Source organism: Oncorhynchus gorbuscha, linkage group LG05 (genome assembly GCF_021184085.1).
Source record: "Oncorhynchus gorbuscha isolate QuinsamMale2020 ecotype Even-year linkage group LG05, OgorEven_v1.0, whole genome shotgun sequence".
NCBI classification, from domain to species: domain Eukaryota; kingdom Metazoa; phylum Chordata; class Actinopteri; order Salmoniformes; family Salmonidae; genus Oncorhynchus; species Oncorhynchus gorbuscha.
Genome location: NC_060177.1, coordinates 69,769,039 through 69,789,393, shown reverse-complemented (window position 1 = coordinate 69,789,393; position 20,355 = coordinate 69,769,039). Strand labels below are relative to the sequence as shown.

The window sequence follows — 20,355 nt, the reverse complement described above, 5'->3', positions numbered from 1 at the left end:
TGAAATGGGCTAATTCTACGTGAATTAATGAGATGGAACACACCTCAATTAAAACTGTTGTTAGAAAACGACATGTTAGAAAATCCTTTGAAATTGACAAGTTGAAACATAGCCTATAGATAATTAGCAGGTAGCGTGCCTTGGTTCGAGTGCCTTACGGGTTAACTGTCATGTTGCGTAACAATCACATTATGGAACAGTGAGTGCACCGACATCACACGCATCATTTAAAAAAATTAACTCACGCTGGAGCGACCGTTAGCGATATTTGGAACTCGCACGTGAAAAGGTTAACATTGCTTAATCAAATCAAACCTGGTAATACTTAACATTAAAAAGGTACCATATAGGCCTACGGCGTTCATAAAGGCAAGTTACTTAAAAGTAATTCAGTTCATTTATAGAATCCCTTCTTGGAACTACTGTATATACAGAGGTCAAAGACTAAACTAAAACCACATGATTGTGTAATTGGACGCATTATTGACTAAGAATCACGTCGGTCTCTTTTCTCAGTAGTATAGCACAGTAGTACACACACGTGCACACACCTACACGCACACACACACACAGTTTGGGGTTTACCTTGAAACATGATAGAATCGAGGTAATAATAATAATCCTGAGAAAAATAGAAGAAACCCGCACACTGCTCTTGATAGTATCACTGCTCTTGAAGAAGCCTCACGGTCTTATTCAGAGATTTTAATAATAATAATAATGTAATGTTACTGTGGTACATATTTCTCCTAATACAACTAGTAATACTGACAGGAGGAACAGAGAGATCCACTCACACGTCATCCACTGGGTTTACTGCTGAAAGCTGAGCTGCTCTCAATGATGTGCTCTTGGCTCATTGGTTTAAAATTGTCCAAATGTTTGCATAGTAATGGTAGAACATAATATTGAACAGCAGAGCCCAGGAGGCAATCTGTAATCTCCAATCATGAAGTCAATACGTTTCTACTGCTTGTCACGTGATCAATGATGAAAATGATCACACCAACAGGGAATGTCACTGATGGGTACATAACAAAACTCTACTACAACTAGTACTGTGTTGTTATGTGTTAATAATTTAGACTGCGTTACCCAGCAGGCTATGCGGGCGGGGCAGGTGGTTGAAGAATGCCTTGCATGGCAAAACAATTTGTTTTCTAGCTGAAGTATATGTTCATTAAAAGTAGTTAAACCTATGCCCCGGGTTTGTTGGAACAAACATCACAAGTACTACATAAGACCAACCTGCCACATGCCATTTGTTGACCTGCTATACAACACTTTTTTGGTTACTACATGATTCCACGTGTTATTTCATAGTTTTGATGCCTTCACTATTATTCTACAATGTAGAAAATAGTAAAAAGTAAAGAAAAACCCTGGAACTAGTAATTGTGTCCTAACTTTTGGTACTGATACTGTATATACACACACACACACACACACACTTCCATTTTTCTCTGCCTCAAGGGCCCCCTATGAGCTCGGGCCCCGGGGCTTCAGCCCTGCAAGCAAGCCCCTACATTAATGAGCCCTGGATCTGCACTATGCAACTGTTGCAAGAGCACATTTTTCACTGGCTGTCCACTGGTCACAAAAACAATGCTTGATAGGCAGCTTAAACTCCTTCAATTCAACCATTATTTGGTTAAAACACACATACATAAAATACAGTACATTTGTGGACAGCCAACCACAATGCATAAGGCGCAACAAGCTAAATGAGAAAGCAACCGTGTGAATCACATCAGTGCGCCATGTAGATCTCAATAAAAAGTGATATCCGTATCACCGTAGACTACACCACTACTGTCATCCTTACCTCCAAGCTTTTATTCAAGTTGGATAATGTTTGGACGCCGGCCACAGTCACACCATTGGAAGACATAGCTTGGCCTGTTGCCTATAAAAGCCTATTCCTGCACTTTTCCCGCGATCCATCAAATGTATTTGGTGTGTCATCATAGTGGTCTCTGACTTGTGGTCAGACTTGCTCAGGAGAAACTTGCACCTTATTTCAATGCGGATTTGAATGTCATTGAGAAAACAGAAAGCTGTCAACAATTTTTTTTGCAAACATACAGTGGTGGAAAAGGTATCCAATTGTCATACTTGAGTATAAGTTTAGATACATTAATAAAAAGTTACTCAAGTAAAAGTCACCCAGTAAAATTCTACTTGATTAAAAGTCTAAAAGTATTTTGTTTTAAATATACTTAAGTATAAAAAGTAAATTTAATTGCTAAAATATAAGTATGAATCATTTCAAATTCTTTATATTAAACAAAGCAGACGGCACCATGTTCTTGTTTTTAAAATGTACGGATAGAGACATTATTTACAAAAGATGCATTTGTGTTTCGCGAATCAGCCAGAGCATAGACAGTAGGGATGACCAGGAGTTCTCTTTCTTGTTCTGCTAAGCATTCAAAAAGGTAAGTACTTTGGGTTATCAGTGAAAATGTATGGAGTAAAAAGTACTATATTTTCTTTAGGAATGTAGTGAAGTAAAAGTAAAAGTTGTCTAAATATAAATAGTAAAGTAAAGATATCCCCAAAAACGACTTAAGTAGTACTTTAAAGTATTTTTACTTAAGTACTTTACACCACTGCATACATAGCTTCTGAAAAGTAATCCTGGAAGTAATAACCAAAAGTATGTGTAATTTGATTACAATATTTTAGCTGCTAAGGTAACAGGGTTAGGGAGTAACAGATGACATGTAATCCAAGATTATTACATGTAAAAACCAGTAACTGTAACCTGTTACTTCCCAATTCTGTTGACAGGACAACAGCAGCTCAGCAAAGAGAGAGAAAGACAGAGAGCAGCTAGTAGCTCTGTTACTCCTCAGTCCCCACAGACACTTTTGGATTACTGCAGCAGATAGAAGACATAAGGGCAAATCAATAGTGTGGCAGCAACTCAGAGAGCTGAAGACTGCCAGGCTTCATTGACATTAAGCCTTCACAACTCAGAGAGCTGAAGACTGCCAGGCTTCATTGACATTAAGCCTTCACAACTCAGACTGAGGGATGTTAAACAAGCCGAGAAGATTTCTGGCACGGACAAAGTGGGTGGGCAACATGAAGAGGCAGTTTAGCTCCAGGGATCTACGTATTAAGATACTCAATTGCAGTAATTACTGCCTTTCTTGGCTAGGACCCACTTGAGATTGAAAGAGATTAAAATACTGCTGGAACTGCCATGGTAAAATAAAGAATAGATACAATGACCTCCAGTTTGTTTATATTGGCTTTAAGATATCACTTTAGGTATCTTCCAGATATGTTGTCTAAACCCCCAAAACAAATCGTATACCTCCGTTAACTAAATCAGACGGTTTAAGGACTAAGTAAGGATACAATCCTAGACTGATCAGGAGCTGGCTAACCGTGGTTGTTGTGGGCTCCCTCCAGTCCCCAGCAGATGTGCCTGCCTGACTGTCTAAACTCTCTTTGCTCCACACTGGAGGTTCCTGCTTCAGTCTCCTAGCAGTGGTACAGTGTCAGACCAAGCCTTTTGAAATTGTCACAGAAGTGTTCCATAACAAAACAGATGCTTTGAAACAGAGTTTTAATGATACAGAGAAACCTAGCTGAGGGAGATATGACTAGATAGATTGATCCCTGCACAGGAGGAAAGCGATGCTCTCGTTTCTTTGTAAGGAGATGGAGTTCAATCCATTAAATACCAGCTCATCACAGACCATGATGCTTTGCCAAACAGAAAGCAGCACCACCGCAGCTCTGTCTTGACTTCATCCTTCTGAGTAACTACAGTACATCACTATCACCACTCAGAGACCACTAGGGATGAGTATTTTCACGAAAATCTACCAAGTTTTAATACCTACTGCAAAAATCTGAAGTGGCCAATTAAAGCATTATAACCAAGATATGGTCACTATGCCAGGGTTCTCCAAAAATAAGAGTGTCGCTGCGCCACGTTGCCGGCGCCCCTATTTAAAGATTTCACAGCAAGTGAAAATGATATTTAGTAATGATGAAGTAACTTTGATCGCCAATGACATTGTTGTGAATTGCTTCACAGGCCGTTCATAAATTATGAGAGTTATCATGTTCCTCAATTAATTCAATTCAGCGCATTTCAGCAGTAGCCCTAGGCTATGTCGACACATCGCACTCCGTACGTACTTTATTTTTTTATTTCACCTTTATTTAACCAGGTAGGCTAGTTGAGAACAAGTTCTCATTTGCAACTGCGACCTGGCCAAAATAAAGCATAGCAGTGTGAACAGACAACACAGAGTTACACATTGAGTAAACAATTAACAAGTCAATAACACAGTAGAAAAAAATGGGCAGTCTATATACAATGTGTGCAAAAGGCATGAGGAGGTAGGCGAATAATACAATTTTGCAGATTAACACTGGAGTGATAAATGATCAGATGGTCATGTACAGGTAGAGATATTGGTGTGCAAAAGAGCAGAAAAGTAAATAAATAAAAAAACAGTATAAAAACAGTATGGGAATGAGGTAGGTGAAAATGGGTGGGCTATTTACCAATAGACTATGTACAGCTGCAGCGATCGGTTAGCTGCTCGGATAGCTGATGTTTGAAGTTGGTGAGGGAGATAAAAGTCTCCAACTTCAGCGATTTTTGCAGTTCGTTCCAGTCACAGGCAGCAGAGTACTGGAACGAAAGGCGGCCAAATGAGGTGTTGGCTTTAGGGATGATAAGTGAGATACACCTGCTGGATCGCGTGCTACGGATGGGTGTTGCCATCGTGACCAGTGAACTGAGATAAGGCGGAGCTTTACCTAGCATGGACTTGTAGATGACCTGGAGCCAGTGGGTCTGGCGACGAATATGTAGTGAGGGCCAGCCGACTAGAGCATACAAGTCGCAGTGGTGGGTGGTATAAGGTGCTTTAGTGACAAAACGGATGGCACTGTGATAGACTGCATCCAGTTTGCTGAGTAGAGTGTTGGAAGCCATTTTGTAGATGACATCGCCGAAGTTGAGGATCGGTAGGATAGTCAGTTTTACTAGGGTAAGCTTGGCGGCGTGAGTGAAGGAGGCTTTGTTGCGGAATAGAAAGCCGACTCTTGATTTGATTTTCGATTGGAGATGTTTGATGTGAGTCTGGAAGGAGAGTTTTCAGTCTAGCCAGACTGCAAACACGTACCCGTGTAAACTATAGAGTTGTTGAATCACACAAATGTTGTAACAAAATTAAAATTACCAAAGTTGCTAATCTTGCTAGATAAACTCCTACGAATGACAGAATATATCCTACTTGGCAAAATATAGTTTATGATTATACAGATCGCAAATCAACTCATGAATAACAGAGAGATGATCTACTCTCATGCCGTTTGTTGATCACACATTCTTCACCAAAGCTCCTATATGGGCAGTAATACGAGATAGCGCAGATAAGCAGGGGAAATGTTATAGCGCTATTTTGACATGCATATAGGCGAGACGTGCTTTGATAATGCAAACTATGGATTACAGTATAAAATTAAGCATTTTCATGCGAGACAGGAGTCAGGATTTTGGGTTTCAGTAGGATTGGGACGATATGAAAATAGCAAAGGCGCTATATAAAGTTGTATAAGGCTACATTGTGAGTCAATAAATAAATAATACCGTTGATTAAGGATGCATTATCGCATGCTAAATATTTCTGCTCAGTGATAGATGAGCAAACGAATAAATGAGCTACCACTTCCACTTGTCCTGCCGAAGATCAATTAACCACATATACATCCATAGATTCAGTTAAACAAAATCACAATGATGTATTATCAGACAAGTCACAGGCTTTTGGTCGGGAGTAGGACAGGCTGAAGAGTAAAATCCACTTGTATAACATGTTAGCAAAAATGTTCTGATCAGCTAATATTTGAGCAAACTAGAATAAAGATGATCATTAGCTCTCACCTTAATTTAGCTAACATTTCCCAGCCCAATAGTTACCAAATATCCAAAAGGAGTTTCAGTGAAAACAATATCTGACATTGATTGATTTATCCAGACGGGTCCCCCCACCGTTGTCTCAAAGCAACGCGATGGCGCTGTCCCAATCAAAACGGTGCGTATGCATTTCATTTATGGCGACTTTCCCACTATGTGGGAAGTAAATACCGTAGGTTAATAAAGGCTTCCATGCGACAACCTGTTTGGATAATGTGCAATTCGATTTTTTGCCAATCTGCTGCTGCACATGTGTATTTTGTGGAATTGCATTGGTGTGATATCCGAAGACAATTTTGTAATTTCCCGTGTCTTGTCATTCAATTTTTTCGGGAAATGTGAAGTTATCCTGGGACAGTCCCAGGATCCCGGTTACCAGTGTTAATCCCTAGAGATCACACAAGACACCACAACACAGCTCATCCAGTCAAAACAGCTTTAAAGAGAGCAAGAGAAAGGAGAAATCACAAACCTGAACGGCAAAAATCTACTGCATCCATCTCTACACTACCTACACCGCCTCAGGTTCCCAAACAACGACATAAGTGGAGCATTGAACAATGAGCAGGTAAAGTTACGGACAGTTCTGTAAGTGTTCCACATTCTGCTACAGACAGTAAGAGCCTGCCTGTGGATCCTCTGGGACGCTCCGACATACACCACACCTCTGCGAGAGGAACAGAGCTGCAGGCTAACTGTTTAGAACAGTCCACTGCACCTGGAAACAACGGAGTCCTACCACGCAGAGCTAAAGCCTAAACCCAGTTGAACAGAGAGCAGGAGGTAAAATATAAGCAGCACAGAAAAAGGAAGAGCACTCTATTGAACTGTGGTTCACCTCCAGTGTCATTATGTGGATATCTATACATGCATTTTCAACTATTCAATTGCCTCTGCTACATATAATGAAATGAGTTAATGGAATAGAATAGAGTACATGGGGATGTCCTTTTTAAGCAAATAGTCTAAAGTATATATTTGGCAGACACACATAACTCATTATGATGCCATCATATGACCTTTTACCATTGGCATACAGGGCCAGTGAGAAAGGGAGGATGAGTGAGAGAAAGAGTGTTAGTGAGAGAACACTTTAAAAGTCTCTCTGTTTAATGGCTACAGATATTATCTTTCAGAAGTGTAGTGAAGAAAGAGAAGGATAGAAATAGAGAGAGAAAGACAAAGAGAAATAAATGAAGATAGAGAGATGGAACAAGATGAGGAGAAAGGGAGGGAGACAGAGAGCACTGTAGAGGAATGTGTGTGTGTGTGTGTTTGTTATTCAGGGAATGTCTCTGTCTCTCCAGCAGCACTGTGCAGCAGAGCAGAGGGGAGGGAGAGGAGTGGAGCCGAGAGGAGTGGGTCACTCTCTGTGCCCACAGAATCACATGGTCCAACAGTAGAGAGGGAGAAGGGTGAGAAACACAGAGAGGGATAGAGAGAGGGACAGAGACAGTGTAGCAGCAACAAGAGGGAATAGGGAGAGTGAGAATGCAAATGAGGGATAGAAAGTGAAAAGAGAGAAACAGAAACCGCTGTCAAAAGAATGAGAGAGGGGATAGAGGAAGAAGGAGAATGGTTTATAAAGTAAGGACAGAGAGAATGAGAGAGAGGTAGAGGGCAAGCTAGATCGCTTCCTTTAAGACCATTGCTTATACAGCTCCAGTCCTCTCATATAACCTGGTGTTTGTTTGCCCAGAGGTTTCTATGACCGTGCTCTAGTCTTTTGATGTTCTGGTAGGCAGGGAGAGGAATGTCCAACCAGCCTAACTGACGTCTGCATGTGGACTGGGAGACAATAGAGGGTTTGGATGAGCTAGAATCAACATAGATATTTACTTGACAGAAAGGTCAATATAATATGAAGCAGCTTGGGAAAGCCCTGCAATCAAACCAAAATAAATGCATAGCGTATAGGGTCTGACAGAGACAACTATAGCTATAGACAGTGATATGACGAGTGATACGGATATGGCATAGAGGCTAAAAAATATGCATGAGCACCAGTGTTCTCCTTGTCTCATTCGGCAGCCACGCTGTTATAGGAGAGCTCTAAAATTGCTGGCAAACTAACAATGTCCACAAATTAGCCTACACTCTAAACCATAATAGTCCATCCACTGTCAACAAAAACATGACACTCAGAGAGAATGAAGCTTAATGAAGCCTAATCCACCCCAGTCAACCCCAACACGGAGTGCAAGGTCCTCTCCCTTAACTAGCAATGTCTTACCAAGAATCAAAATGTGGCCCTGATGTTATTATATTCCTTCTGTGCAGCACCTTGTGAGATGTGACTTTACTAGAGGTGTTGAAAGAGGTGACACGGTCAGGGACAGGGTCACCCTCCCATCACTGATCTTGGGTCAAGGGGCTGAAGGACAGAAAGAAGCAAGAGACAGAGACAGACAGAGAGAAAGAAAGAGAAAGGGGGAAAGCACAGAGAGGGCTTTCTTTGTAACTACCACCATGTACACACACACACACTCCCTCTACCTCCTAGCCTCACCCTTTCCTCATGCACTCTCACAACATGTCTTTCTTTCACTCGCTCTCCTATTCTCCCTCTCTTCATCAGTCTTCCTTTCAGTCTCTCTATCCAGGCCCCATTGTGGGCCTCTCCTAGTCTTTCCCTTGCCAGGACAGAGAAGAGGGAGAGTGGGAGCTCAGCAGGACCAAAACAACAACAACAATAACATGACCTACAGCTACAGTCAATTGGAATCCCAAGAGTCAAATAACAACGAACCAATTCCTGGGCAGAGAATCAAACACCAGCCAATCTCTATCTGATGATTTGGCTGCCTATGCCTATGCCAAAGAAACTGTGGGGCCGGGAAAGGGAGATAAGACATTATGATGAAACAGATGAAAAAGGGCATTTCTCCATCTAGATTCAGCTGCTGTTATACAACCAAGAGGATGCAGAGTTTTTAAACAGTCCCTCACATTAGGCTCTCCTCAGTGATAAACACATTTCCTTAGTGTTGCCAATGAGAGTGAATGCCACATGTTGAATCAGAGCTATGGAGAACTTGCTGTAAAAGAATCCCCAAAAATGTACAGTAATACATATTTAAGGGGAAGTAAGTCATTTCAGAAACATGTAGATTCCTTACTTACAAACCACAGCTGCTAATCCCAATAAAACTACATAATGTTTTGAAGTTGACTTTCCTAGTAATGTGTCATCTCTCTTTCCTCAACAAACCAGAGCACATTTAAACAATGTTTTGACTTAAACACTTCCCCTGAGTATACATGCTTCCTGTGATGTTGTGGTGTTCTGAGAACAGCTTTTTAAAGGGTAGTTCAGAGGTATTCAACAGTTTACTTATGCTGCGGTAGTTTGTGTCAGGGGGCTAGGGTCAGTTTGTTATATCTGGAGTACTTCTCCTGACCTAGTCGGTGTCCTGTGTGAATCGAAGTGTGCGTTCTCTAATTCTGTCCTTCTCTCTTTCTTTCTCTCTCTCGGAGGACCTGAGCCCTAGGACCATGCCCCAGGACTACCTGACATGATGACTCCTTGCTGTCCCCAGTCCACCTGGCCGTGCTGCTGCTCCAGTTTCAACTGTTCTGCCTTATTATTATTATTCGACCATGCTGGTCATTTATGAACATTTGAACATCTTGGCCATGTTCTGTTATAATCTCCACCCAGCACAGCCAGAAGAGGACTGGCCACCCCACATATGCTCTCTCTAATTCTCTCTTTCTTTCTCTCTCTCGGAGGACCATGCCCCAGGACAACCTGACATGATGACGACTCCTTGCTGTCCCCAGTCCACCTGACCGTGCTGCTGCTCCAGTTTCAACTGTTCTGCCTTATTATTATTTCGACCATGCTGGTCATTTATGAACATTTGAACATCTTGGTCATGTTCTGTTATAATCTCCACCCGGCACAGCCAGAAGAGGACTGGCCCCTGCCAACTAATATCAACACATATTTAGTTTAGTATAATTTGTTCTGGCTTCTGTAAGTATAAGAAACATTGCCTTGTAATTTCTTTACCAAAAACCCACATATCTTTATGGTATTTTCTAAATTTGAGGAAGGAGGATATTGAAAGTCCCCCGAAGTAACAAAAAGGTAGTCCTATCAATTTGTTGGTGTTTTTACTGATATCAATTAAGTTTGAGTGGTTTAACTCAAAATTCTGTTCCCAAATCAGTTATGTTAAGCTGATAACTGTTTTCTTTCTGTCATCTGGTGGTCAAAGAAAAACTTTGAAAAGTCTGGACAAGCCCTCCCACCCGCTCTCTCAAATTAATGTCACCTCTTCCGTCTCTTACTGACACCTACCCATCAGCCCGCTCTTTCCATTTACTGTAATCGTCATCCTCACCCACTAAGCACCGACCGACACCGGACGTTGAAAAGTAGTTGAAATTTGTTCAGTCCGCTCTGGCCTTGATTTCAACATCCACAGATGTCTGGACCAGCCTTAATTTGGGTCAAACATAGTTGTCCATGATTGGTTGAGATTTGTTTCGGTCCGGACCAAATCTGAACCAATGATAGAGGTCTTTGTTTCACAAGTTTGGAAAGCACAGTATATATATTACATTACATTACAGTAAATAAAATGTAGATTATAGCTCAGTACAGTCATGTACTGTACAGTGCAGTAAAATAGAGTTCAGTACAGTACACAGTTGAGCACACTAGAGTTGAGTATACTATAATGTACTGTACTGCACTCTACTGAGCTGTACTTAGATGTCTATGTTTCACAAGTTTGGACATCTATGATTGGTTAAGATTTGGTCCAGTCCAACCAAAGTTGGTCTTGTTTGGTGGCGGAGCTAATTTAAATAATAGCCCGTGCGTAGCATAATACCCAAATATGCAAAGGAAGATATTGGTGTGTACCTATCATCATGAATTATGAAGAGACTGGCATTCTTATCCATAATTATGTATTTCTGTGTCGTACAGACCCATCATGAAATTTCACTATTCTGTTACCGGGTGCAAATCCACTTACTGTAGTTCTATAACCAAGAGATTGTTTCAAAACTTAACGTGTCCCGTCATAGCTGACACCCCATTCTTTCTTCAAACATCTTTTCACGTTAATTCGGAAACAAATATTTACGAGTTTTTGGAAAACATGCTCACATAGTCGGAGGGAGATTTGACTAATTCTGATACCAAACTTTGCAGTTCTTCCAGTGTTTGTGTTTTTGTAAAAAATTCAGTGTAAATAGTTAAATGTAGTCCTTGTGCATAGAGTTGTATGGTTTGTTAAACTTTTACATAAAAGGTTTTTGTTTTGGAATTCATTTTCAATCTCAGCGCAAGTCCGTTACTGTGCAACTGCCCAAATACACAACTGCTGATGGTTCAGCCTGCCCAGTCAAAAGGGGTCAAACACAGCCCTAGGCAAAGACTCAGACTATAAGTTCTAGGACAACAGGCGCCTTCAGAACCACCTGTTTCCTGGTGGAAATCAAGGCCAGCAGTATTGGTATTTACCCAAGTAGAAAAGTAAACTGATAAACTCTGATTATTCCGGCGCTCAAAGTCTGATTATGCTGGTGCTCAAAGAAAGGAATGGTTGTCATGGGAGACGAATCTTCAGCTCCAGTATGGATGTGTAAACAACCAACAATGCAACACAAAACAATCTTCTATGGGAAGTTTTTGTCCAGGCTATCCTGGAGTCCTTGGGATGTCGCAACTCTCACATTACCCCATTGAAGTTGAAATTTAAAATTGTTAAGGTAAATGGTATTAACTGATGGTCAACTTACACTATATGACCAAAAGTATGTGGACACCTGCTAATTGTACATCTCATGTTCTTCCACACCAATCTCGACAAACCATTTCTGTATGGACCTCGTTTTGTGCATGGGGGTATTGTCATGCTGAAAAAGTAAAGGACCTTCCCCAAACTGTTGCCACAAAGTTGGAAGAATCGTCTAGAATGTCATTCAGTGGTGGTCAGTGCCGTTTTAAGATGAGGGAGGACAATTTTCATGAGCATGGCCTTATTTCTATGACAGCATATTGGATGACTGTTATTCATATTCAATTCACCCAGTTCAATGTAACAGCGATAGGTTTAGGCTACTACATGATACTCAAATGTTCCCTATACCCATCATGAGTTTGCTACAACTTAGCCTATGAATTAAAGTTTACAACATAGGTCGAGAGACACATTTGAGGTGACACAGTGACACATGGACAGACAATAACACATTCAGTACCGCCTTCCACACTCTTGCCTGCATCTAGCTGATATAGGGTGTAATCATTAGTCCAACAGTGGCAAACAAATGTTTCTATTGGACAAATTCAGGTATGTTTATCCCCATTTTGTTCCGTTTGCTTCCGTTTAAGAAACGTTTTTCAACAGAATCGGCAGAATGAATACACCCCTGATCACACAAACACAGTTCACTTTCATAGCAGCCACATTGTATTCCTTCTTGCATCTATGCACGCTCCTCCTCTCACCTTTTCCATTCGCTTGTGGACTTCAATGCACAACAATTCAGCTGTATGTGACCAGGTGAAAAAAACTTTCCAAGCCAAACCGTATCATGACCGCTACACACAGTCTACATCGTTGTCACCATATTACCTAAAGTAATGCTATAGTCAAAATAGCTAATAAAACGAATGGGTTAGTAAACCTGCTACAATCATGCAGTAACGTTACAGTGTACAGTCAGTAAGCAGTTTAGCACTTACACCGGCAGCCCCGGTGGCAATAAATTAGTCAAAACCAAAATCTTACCTTGACTTGGAAGAGTTCCAGTGTTGTGTTGGATAGTCATAGACAGTTAGCTAACATAGCATCTCTTTGTTTGAGCAGGGTGTTTGAGTAGGCTAAACTAGCTAGCTGCATTTGCTAGCTGAGTAAGTGAAACTGAAAATAAATGACACTATCTTGCAAAGGGTCATTTTGGAAGAAATGAATTTGTTCAAAACTGTTAAACTATTGTCTCTCTGAGTCAACTACTCACCACATTTTATGCACTGCAATGCTAGCTAGCTGTAGCTTATGCTTTAAGTACTAGCTTCATTCTTTGATCCTTTGATTGAGTGGACAAAACGTCAATTTATGCTGCAAGAGCGCTGATTGGTTGGAGGACATCCTCCGGAAGTTGCAATAAATTCTGTACAAGTCTATGGAAGGGGGTGAGAACCATGAACCTTCTAGGTTTTGTATTGAAGTCAATGTACCCAGAGGAGGACGGAAGCTAGCCATCCTCTGACTACACCATGATTATACCCTACAGAGTGATGTTGAGGCTATTGTAGACCTTCATTGCAAAATAATGTGTTTTAATCAATGATATTTAGTATATTTTTTATCTTATAAAGGATTTTTTTTTGTGTTTCACTGAGGAAGACAGTCCTCCCCTTCCTTCTCTGAAGACCCTCCACTTATGTCATTGTATGCTGTAGCGTTAAGATTTCCCTTCACTGGAACTAAGGGGCTAGCCCAAAGAATGAAAAACAGCTCTAGACCATTATTCCTCCTCCGCCAAACTTTACAGTTGGCACAATGCAGTCGGGCAGGTTGCGTTCTCCTAGCATCCGCCAAACCCAGATTTGTTCACCGGACTGCCAGATGGTGAAGCGTGATTCATCACTCCAGAAAATGCATTTCCAGTGCTCCAGAGTCCAACGGCGGCGAAACTTACACCACTCCAGCATTGCACATGGTGATCTTATGCTTGGAAACACATTTCCTAAAGCTCCCTATGAACAGTTATTGTGCTGACGTTGCTTCCAGAGGAAGTTTGGAACTCAGTAGTGAGTGTTGCATTTGAGGACAGACGATTTTTATGCGCTACACGCTTCAGCACTCACCTTCTGTGAGCATGTGTGGCCTACCACTTTGTGGCTGAGCCGTTGTTGCTCCAAAACATTTCCACTTCACAATAACAGCACTTACAGTTGACCGGGCAGACATTTTACGATCTGACTTGTTAGATAGGATTCCACCTATGGCGGTGCCACATTGGAAGTTACTGAGCTCTTCAGTAAGGCCATTCTACTGCCAATGTTTGTCTATGGATATTGCATGGCTGTGTGCTCAATATTACACAGCTGTCAGCAACAGGTGTGGCTGAAATAGCCAAATCCATTAATTTGAAGGGGTGTCCACATATTTTTGTATATAGTCTATAAACCTTGTGGTGCACCACTGATAAGTTCATGTTCAAATGCACAGAAGGCAGAAAATAAGATTAAATGAAAAAAAGAAAAAGAGAAACAGCTCAGAGGGAGGATGACTGATATGAAGAAGGGTCACACAAAACACAAAAACAGTCAGGAGCAAAGTGCAAGATTTCATTATAAAAACTCAACACTGCTAGCTAGCTCTGTACCAGGACATCTAAAGCCAATGTCCCACCTCTTCAACTGCCACATAAGGACAAGGCACCCCAGTCAGTCAGCCAGCCAGCAAGCCAGTCAAATAGTAAGTGTCACAGACAGCAGTGGTTTAAAGTGCTGAAAGAAAATGCGGAGACCTTCTGTGTCCCGCTTGTGTTATGTAATGGTGTTTCAAATGAGACTCACATCACTGCTAATATGGCCCTATCTATCCATCATTCCTCCAGTATTGAGTAGTACAGTGTGACTGTCTAACGATGCTCTCTGACCCAGGAGCACGCTCAAACCCTTAAGGCTGTGGATTGCAGAAACATTTTATTGATTCTAACTGTCCACTTATTCTTCCTGCATACAGGCAGAATTCAGACCAGTCACTTGCCAAAGTAAGAAGTCTTTGGATCTCTCATGCCTATTACAACTAAATGTTCCCTCTAAGCTGCACACGCCGCACATTTGAAATATCAGCACGCAGAGAGAAGCACGAGATAGAAAACTAGACAGTTGAATGAAGTTCAAACTGTACCAGAGACTTTGTTGGGCAGAACACAGAGAAGGATTCTATTGCATTGACAGGCACGACTCATACTCTACACAAACCGTTGCGCCATAACCAATAAGAGCTGCAGTAGGCCTATATGCAAATAGACCATTGCCATACAGTGCATTCGGAAAGATTTCAGACCCATTACTTTTCCCACATTTTATTACGTTACAGCCTTATTCTAAAATGTAGTAAATAGCTTTTTTTCTTCTCATCAATCTACACACAATACCCCATAATGGCAAAGTGAAAAAACTGAAATATAACATTTACATAAGTATTCAGACCCTTTACTCAGTACTTTGTTGAAGCTCCTTTGGCAGTGATTACAGCCTCGAGTCTTCTTGGATATGACGCTACAAGCTTGGCACACCTGTATTTGGAGAGTTTCTCCCATTCTTCTCTGCAGATCCTCTGAAGCTCTGCTAGGTTGGATGGGGAGTGTCGCTGCATAGGTATTTTCAGGTCTCTCCAGAAATATTTGATCAGGTTCAAGTCCGGGCCACTCAAGGACATTTAGAGACTTGTCTTGACTGTGTGCTTAGGGTCGTTGTCCTGTTGGAAGGTAAACCTTCGCCCCAGTCTGAGCGCTCTGGAGCAGGCTTTCAAGAATCTCTGTACATTGCGCTGTTCATCTTTCCTTTGATCCTGACTAGTCTCCCAGTTCCTGCCCCTTAGAAACATCCCCACAGCATGATGCTGCCACCACCATGCTTCACCATAGGGATAGTGCCAGGTTTCTTCTAGACATGATGCTTAGCATTCAAGCCAAAGAGTTCAATCTTAGTTTCATCACACCAGAGAATCTTGTATCTCATGGTCTGAGTCCTTTCGGTGCCTTTTGGCAAACTCCAAGTGGGCTGTCATGTTCCTTTTACTGAGGAGTGGCTTCTATCTGGCCACTCTACCATAAAGGCCTGATTGGTGGAGTGCTGCAGAGATGGGAGAACCTACCAGAAAGGCAACCATCTCAACAGAGGAACTTTGCAGCTCTGTCAGAGTGACTATCAGGTTCTTGGTCACCTCCCTGACCAAGGCCCTTCTCCCCTGATTGCTCAGTTTGGCCAGGCAGCCAGCTCTGGGAAGTGTCTTGGTGGTTCAAAACTTCTTCCATGTAAGAATGGAGGCCACTGTGTTCTTGGGGACCTTCAATGCTGCATACATTTTTTTGGTAACCTTTCCCAGATCTGTGCCTCAACACAATCCTGTCTCAGAGCTCTATGGACAATTCCTCCGACCTCATGGCTTGGTCTTTTCTCTGACATGCACGGTCAACTATGTGACCTTATATAGACAGATGTGTGCCTTTCCAAATCATGGCCAATCAATTGAATTTAGCACAGATGGACTCCAATCAAGTTGTAGAAACATCTCAAGGGTGATGAATGGAAATAGCACACACCTGAGCTCAATTTCAAGTATCATAGCAAAGGGTCTAACTACTTATGTAAATAAGGTATGTTTTATATTCTTTATACATTTGCAAAAATGTCTAAAAACCTGATTTTACGTTTTCATTATGAGGTATTGTGTGTAGATTGACGATGCAAAACATTTATTTAATCCATTTTAGAGTAAGGCTGTTACGTAACAAAATGTGGAAAAAGGAAGGGGTCTGAATACTTTCCGAATGCACTGAATATGGTAGCAATTGAAATGAGGCCAAGGTCAGACAGAACAAGTCATATGAGTCTGTGGGAACACGTACATGCCACTCCAGTCCCTTTCCAGCTGGAAAATATGACATAATGTCTCAGGGAGGCCTGACTCTGCTATGACAAGCCTCCTGTCAGAATGAGGACGGGGACAGAATCAGACGGCACATGGGTGTTGCTTTGGGGATAATTTGTCGAAGGGGACAAGATTTGCATGAGCTGCTTTCCCATTCAAACTCACAGTGGCACACGAACCTTGAGCTGGCCAACTCCACCTCACAGTCAAATCAGCAGGAAACAGGAAGCTCATCAGGACTCATGGACCCAATTTTCTCCATGACACCGCATTAGTTTTGCAGTGTAAGGTTTCCATAATGAATTCATTTTTCTCCATGACACCTTGTGACTGTTCCAGAGCAGTGTAAGGTGTCTATGATGAGAGGGGCAGAGTGATTGTGTTTGCAAAACTGGTGACAAGATGTTTTGGGTGGGCTATGCAAAACACTGAGCTAATGGACAGAGCTTGTTCAACAAACCTGCTTAAACCAGATGAGTTCTAAGACATCCAATTTGTGGAAACCATCTCCTGACACTGTTTATTTGAACCTAGCCTCATGTAATGAATGTGGAACGGTAAATCAAGCCTGTGTGATGAGTAATCTTGCCTGAGACCTGAAGGCTGGTTTTCGTTCCTTGAGCTAATGACTAGGCTTTAGCTCAGCGGGTTAGCAGTCTAGTGGTATGCAGTTGACCCGGGTTTAACCCCCACCAGTCACACACGGTTAATGGAGACATGGATTCCAGGTAGTTCACTGTTGACTAGAAGAAACCCGTAGAGAAAACAACACCCTGTTGAGCTGTTTATGTTCCCAACACTATGCCCACAACAAAGAGACCAACACGTCTATGTGGTCGTGTCTGCTTCCTTGAGGGCTGAATCGAAGCCCTTGTCTTGCACAGTCTTCCAGTTAACCTTCCTACAGCATGATCACATCCTCTGTGTGTGCAGATCTGTGTATGTATGTATGTATTCCACTCAGAAGGTAAATGGGAAGACAAAATATTTCAGTGCCTTTAAACAAGGTATGGTAGTAGGTGCCAGGCGCACCAGTTTGAGTGTGTCAACAACTGCAAAACTGCTGGGTTTTTCATGATCAACAGTTTCCCCTATGTATCCAGAATGGTGCACCACCCAAAGGACTTCCAGCCAACGGCAGGCCACTGGTCAAAAACGGGTCATTGATGAAAGAGGACAAAGGAGGCTGACACGAATTGTGCATAGCAACAGACAGGCTACATAGTCAACTGTCTGTCCAGTACAACATTGGTGCCCAAAGACACATAAAAGTGTGCATAACTCGTTGTACCTTGACACAAATGGGGTATGGCAGCCGACGACCTAACAGAGTTCCACTTCTTTCAGAAAAAACAAGAAACTGCGGTTGCAATGAGCTAAGCAACAAACATTGAAGAAATTAGACTGGCGCCCATAGCAGCAGTCGACCTCACAGTTTGGCAAACACACACCTCAACACTACACTGAAATTTATACTGAGATGCTGGCTCAAAGAGCACAACAGTAAAGTAACTAGCTACTGTATATAATATAGAATAGCTGTTAATAACAGCTTTGATAGAGTTAGTAATAGGACAGTTTTTCAGTAGCCTTTTGCATTTTGGATGTTACATAGAAAACATTGTGTGCAATGTTTTTTCGGTACGGACCCTTTGAAATGAAATTGAATCCGGTAGTAAAAGAACGGGCATTGCTCAAATTCTGTGATGATTATTTTCAGAGAAATTAAAATGGAGTTGTGTGTAACAAAAAGTTGCCTGTTGTTCAAGTTCAATAGCCTACTGTAAATAAAACAAATCACATCATAGAGGTGACCTACTAAGTATTTCAAAGAGCAGTGTGTGTGTGTGTGAATTCTTCACAAGAATAGTAAACAAACAAACAATTGACCAACTGGGGACCTTTTGTTGGTCCCCACGAGGAAAAAGGCTATTTCTAGGAGATTTAGAGTTAAGGTTACAATTAGTGTTAGGTTTAGGGGTTAAAAGTTAGATTTAAGGTTAAGGTTTTAGGGTTAAGATTAGGGTAAGGTCTAGGGGTTAGGAAAAATACGATTTTGAATGGGAATCAATTGTTTGTCGCCACAAGATTAGTTAAACAAGACTAAGTGTGTGTGTGTGTCCCTGAGGACGCCAGGTGTTGAAATGCCCCAGGCTTCTCAGAGTCCTTGTCCTTGGAACAATGAGAAAGGTCTCCAACCCAGCCAATGTTGATAAAATAATTGGTCTCAGTAAATTGGTAGGCTTATTTTCCAGAAATCAACAACAGGAATGGGCTATTCAGCACAAACCCTATGTGATCATCAATAAGAGGCAGGCAATTCCATGTTAAGAGTGTTGCTGAGACTCATATTTTTTTACTTTAAAATGTCAAACAAAAAACAATTATTACAAAGTTAAACAAACCATGCAACTCTATGTACATTGCACAATGACTACTTTGAACCATTTCCATGGAAACGTTTACAGAAACACATTTACTTGCAGAATTAGTGTAGAAGGAAAGTTGGGTAAAATGATGGTTTGTGCTGTCATTCTGTTAGCATCACTTTAACCGTGGAATTGCACCAGTCTAGCCAATTTATCACCAATGGTAAATTGTCAACTGCACTGTGTTCAAGAACTGACCACGTTCATGTCGCAAACTCACAATATTTCAAGTTAACCCCAAGCTAGGTGCCACTTCCCCGCAATATTACGTAATTTCACTTTCCTGAATAAACTGTGTTTCTCAAAATAGGGCGAGGATGTTGATAAGAACACAACACCAGAAAACCTCATTGCCAATAGCCTGCACAAGCAAACACTTCGGTGCACCCCGATTACCTTGAATACAGCTGCAGTCTGGCAAAGTTTACTGCCAGCTCTTGACGTGAGGTAGCAGCGTATTCTGTTATTAATATTAATACAAATTAGATTCTTCGACTGAGAAAAACACCTTCGCCAAGCAATTGCTGAAACGTCATCCCCATGTCACCTGACCAATATTGTCAATTTCAAATCGATAGCTCAATGGACAGGTAAATATCAGAATTCTCGTTATCATGAATAACACCTCAATCTTACCAGCTGTTCGCCCTCGTTTGTGAAGCGAAGTACACCGATTGATTGACGTTGATTTTATCTTTCTGTGGGATTACAGGGAGTATTCCAGTCCCGGGTAGCAATATTTACGAGAGAGCGAGCGAGCGAGCAATTGTGAGTGCGGCTCCCTGTGTAACCTAGTTTATGCTGTAGCCTACTGACAGAGAGGGGTAGGCTTGGTTACATATGTCTCATTCTCTGCCTCTCAGCATAACCAGACATTGTGCACCAACAACCTACTCTGCTGTGATGCAGAACTAGAATCAGCTAGCCATCTACAGGGCAGTTATGGTAATGTTAAGCTGCAAAATATTTGATTTTCACCACTGATCTGCCACTTGCAGTACGGTGCATTTATTATGGCAAATAACGCCTTTTAGTGGCTGAGAACGTCTGTTACATTTGTCTACTCACAAAGTTGTACAATTCAATGGCTGTCATTTCCATAACCCAACTAAAACCCACAGAGAATATGCATAGGCACAGTTGACGAGGAAAAACTCCCTAGGTCAGAAGAAAACTTTAGAAGAACCAGACTCTGAGGGGGAGACAGTTGCTTGTTGTTGACATCTGCCTGCTGTTTGTTTTTGATAAAGGGGTGTGTATTTTTTAATGACAGATGAGCCTATACACAGTCTTTCTATTTTTCCCCTTCGATATTCTACATTAAACAACTCTATGT

At 41.6% G+C, this 20,355-nt stretch overlaps 1 protein-coding gene across 3 annotated transcripts in view; it reads right to left on the bottom strand.

Annotated features, from left to right (window-relative positions):
* Positions 1 to 19,719, bottom strand: part of LOC124036425 (phosphatidylinositol 4-phosphate 5-kinase type-1 beta-like) — an 85,485-nt gene extending 65,766 nt beyond the window's left edge. For 2 of the 3 annotated variants that reach the window (XM_046351001.1, XM_046351002.1), the window contains exon 1: positions 19,656 to 19,719. The gene's annotated coding sequence lies outside the window, so the exon portion shown is untranslated. Of the gene's footprint in view, positions 1 to 6,425; positions 6,451 to 19,655 lie in introns of those variants that run through there. The other variant, XM_046351003.1, reaches the window with a different exon arrangement.
* Positions 19,720 to 20,355: the final 636 nt, after the last annotated feature.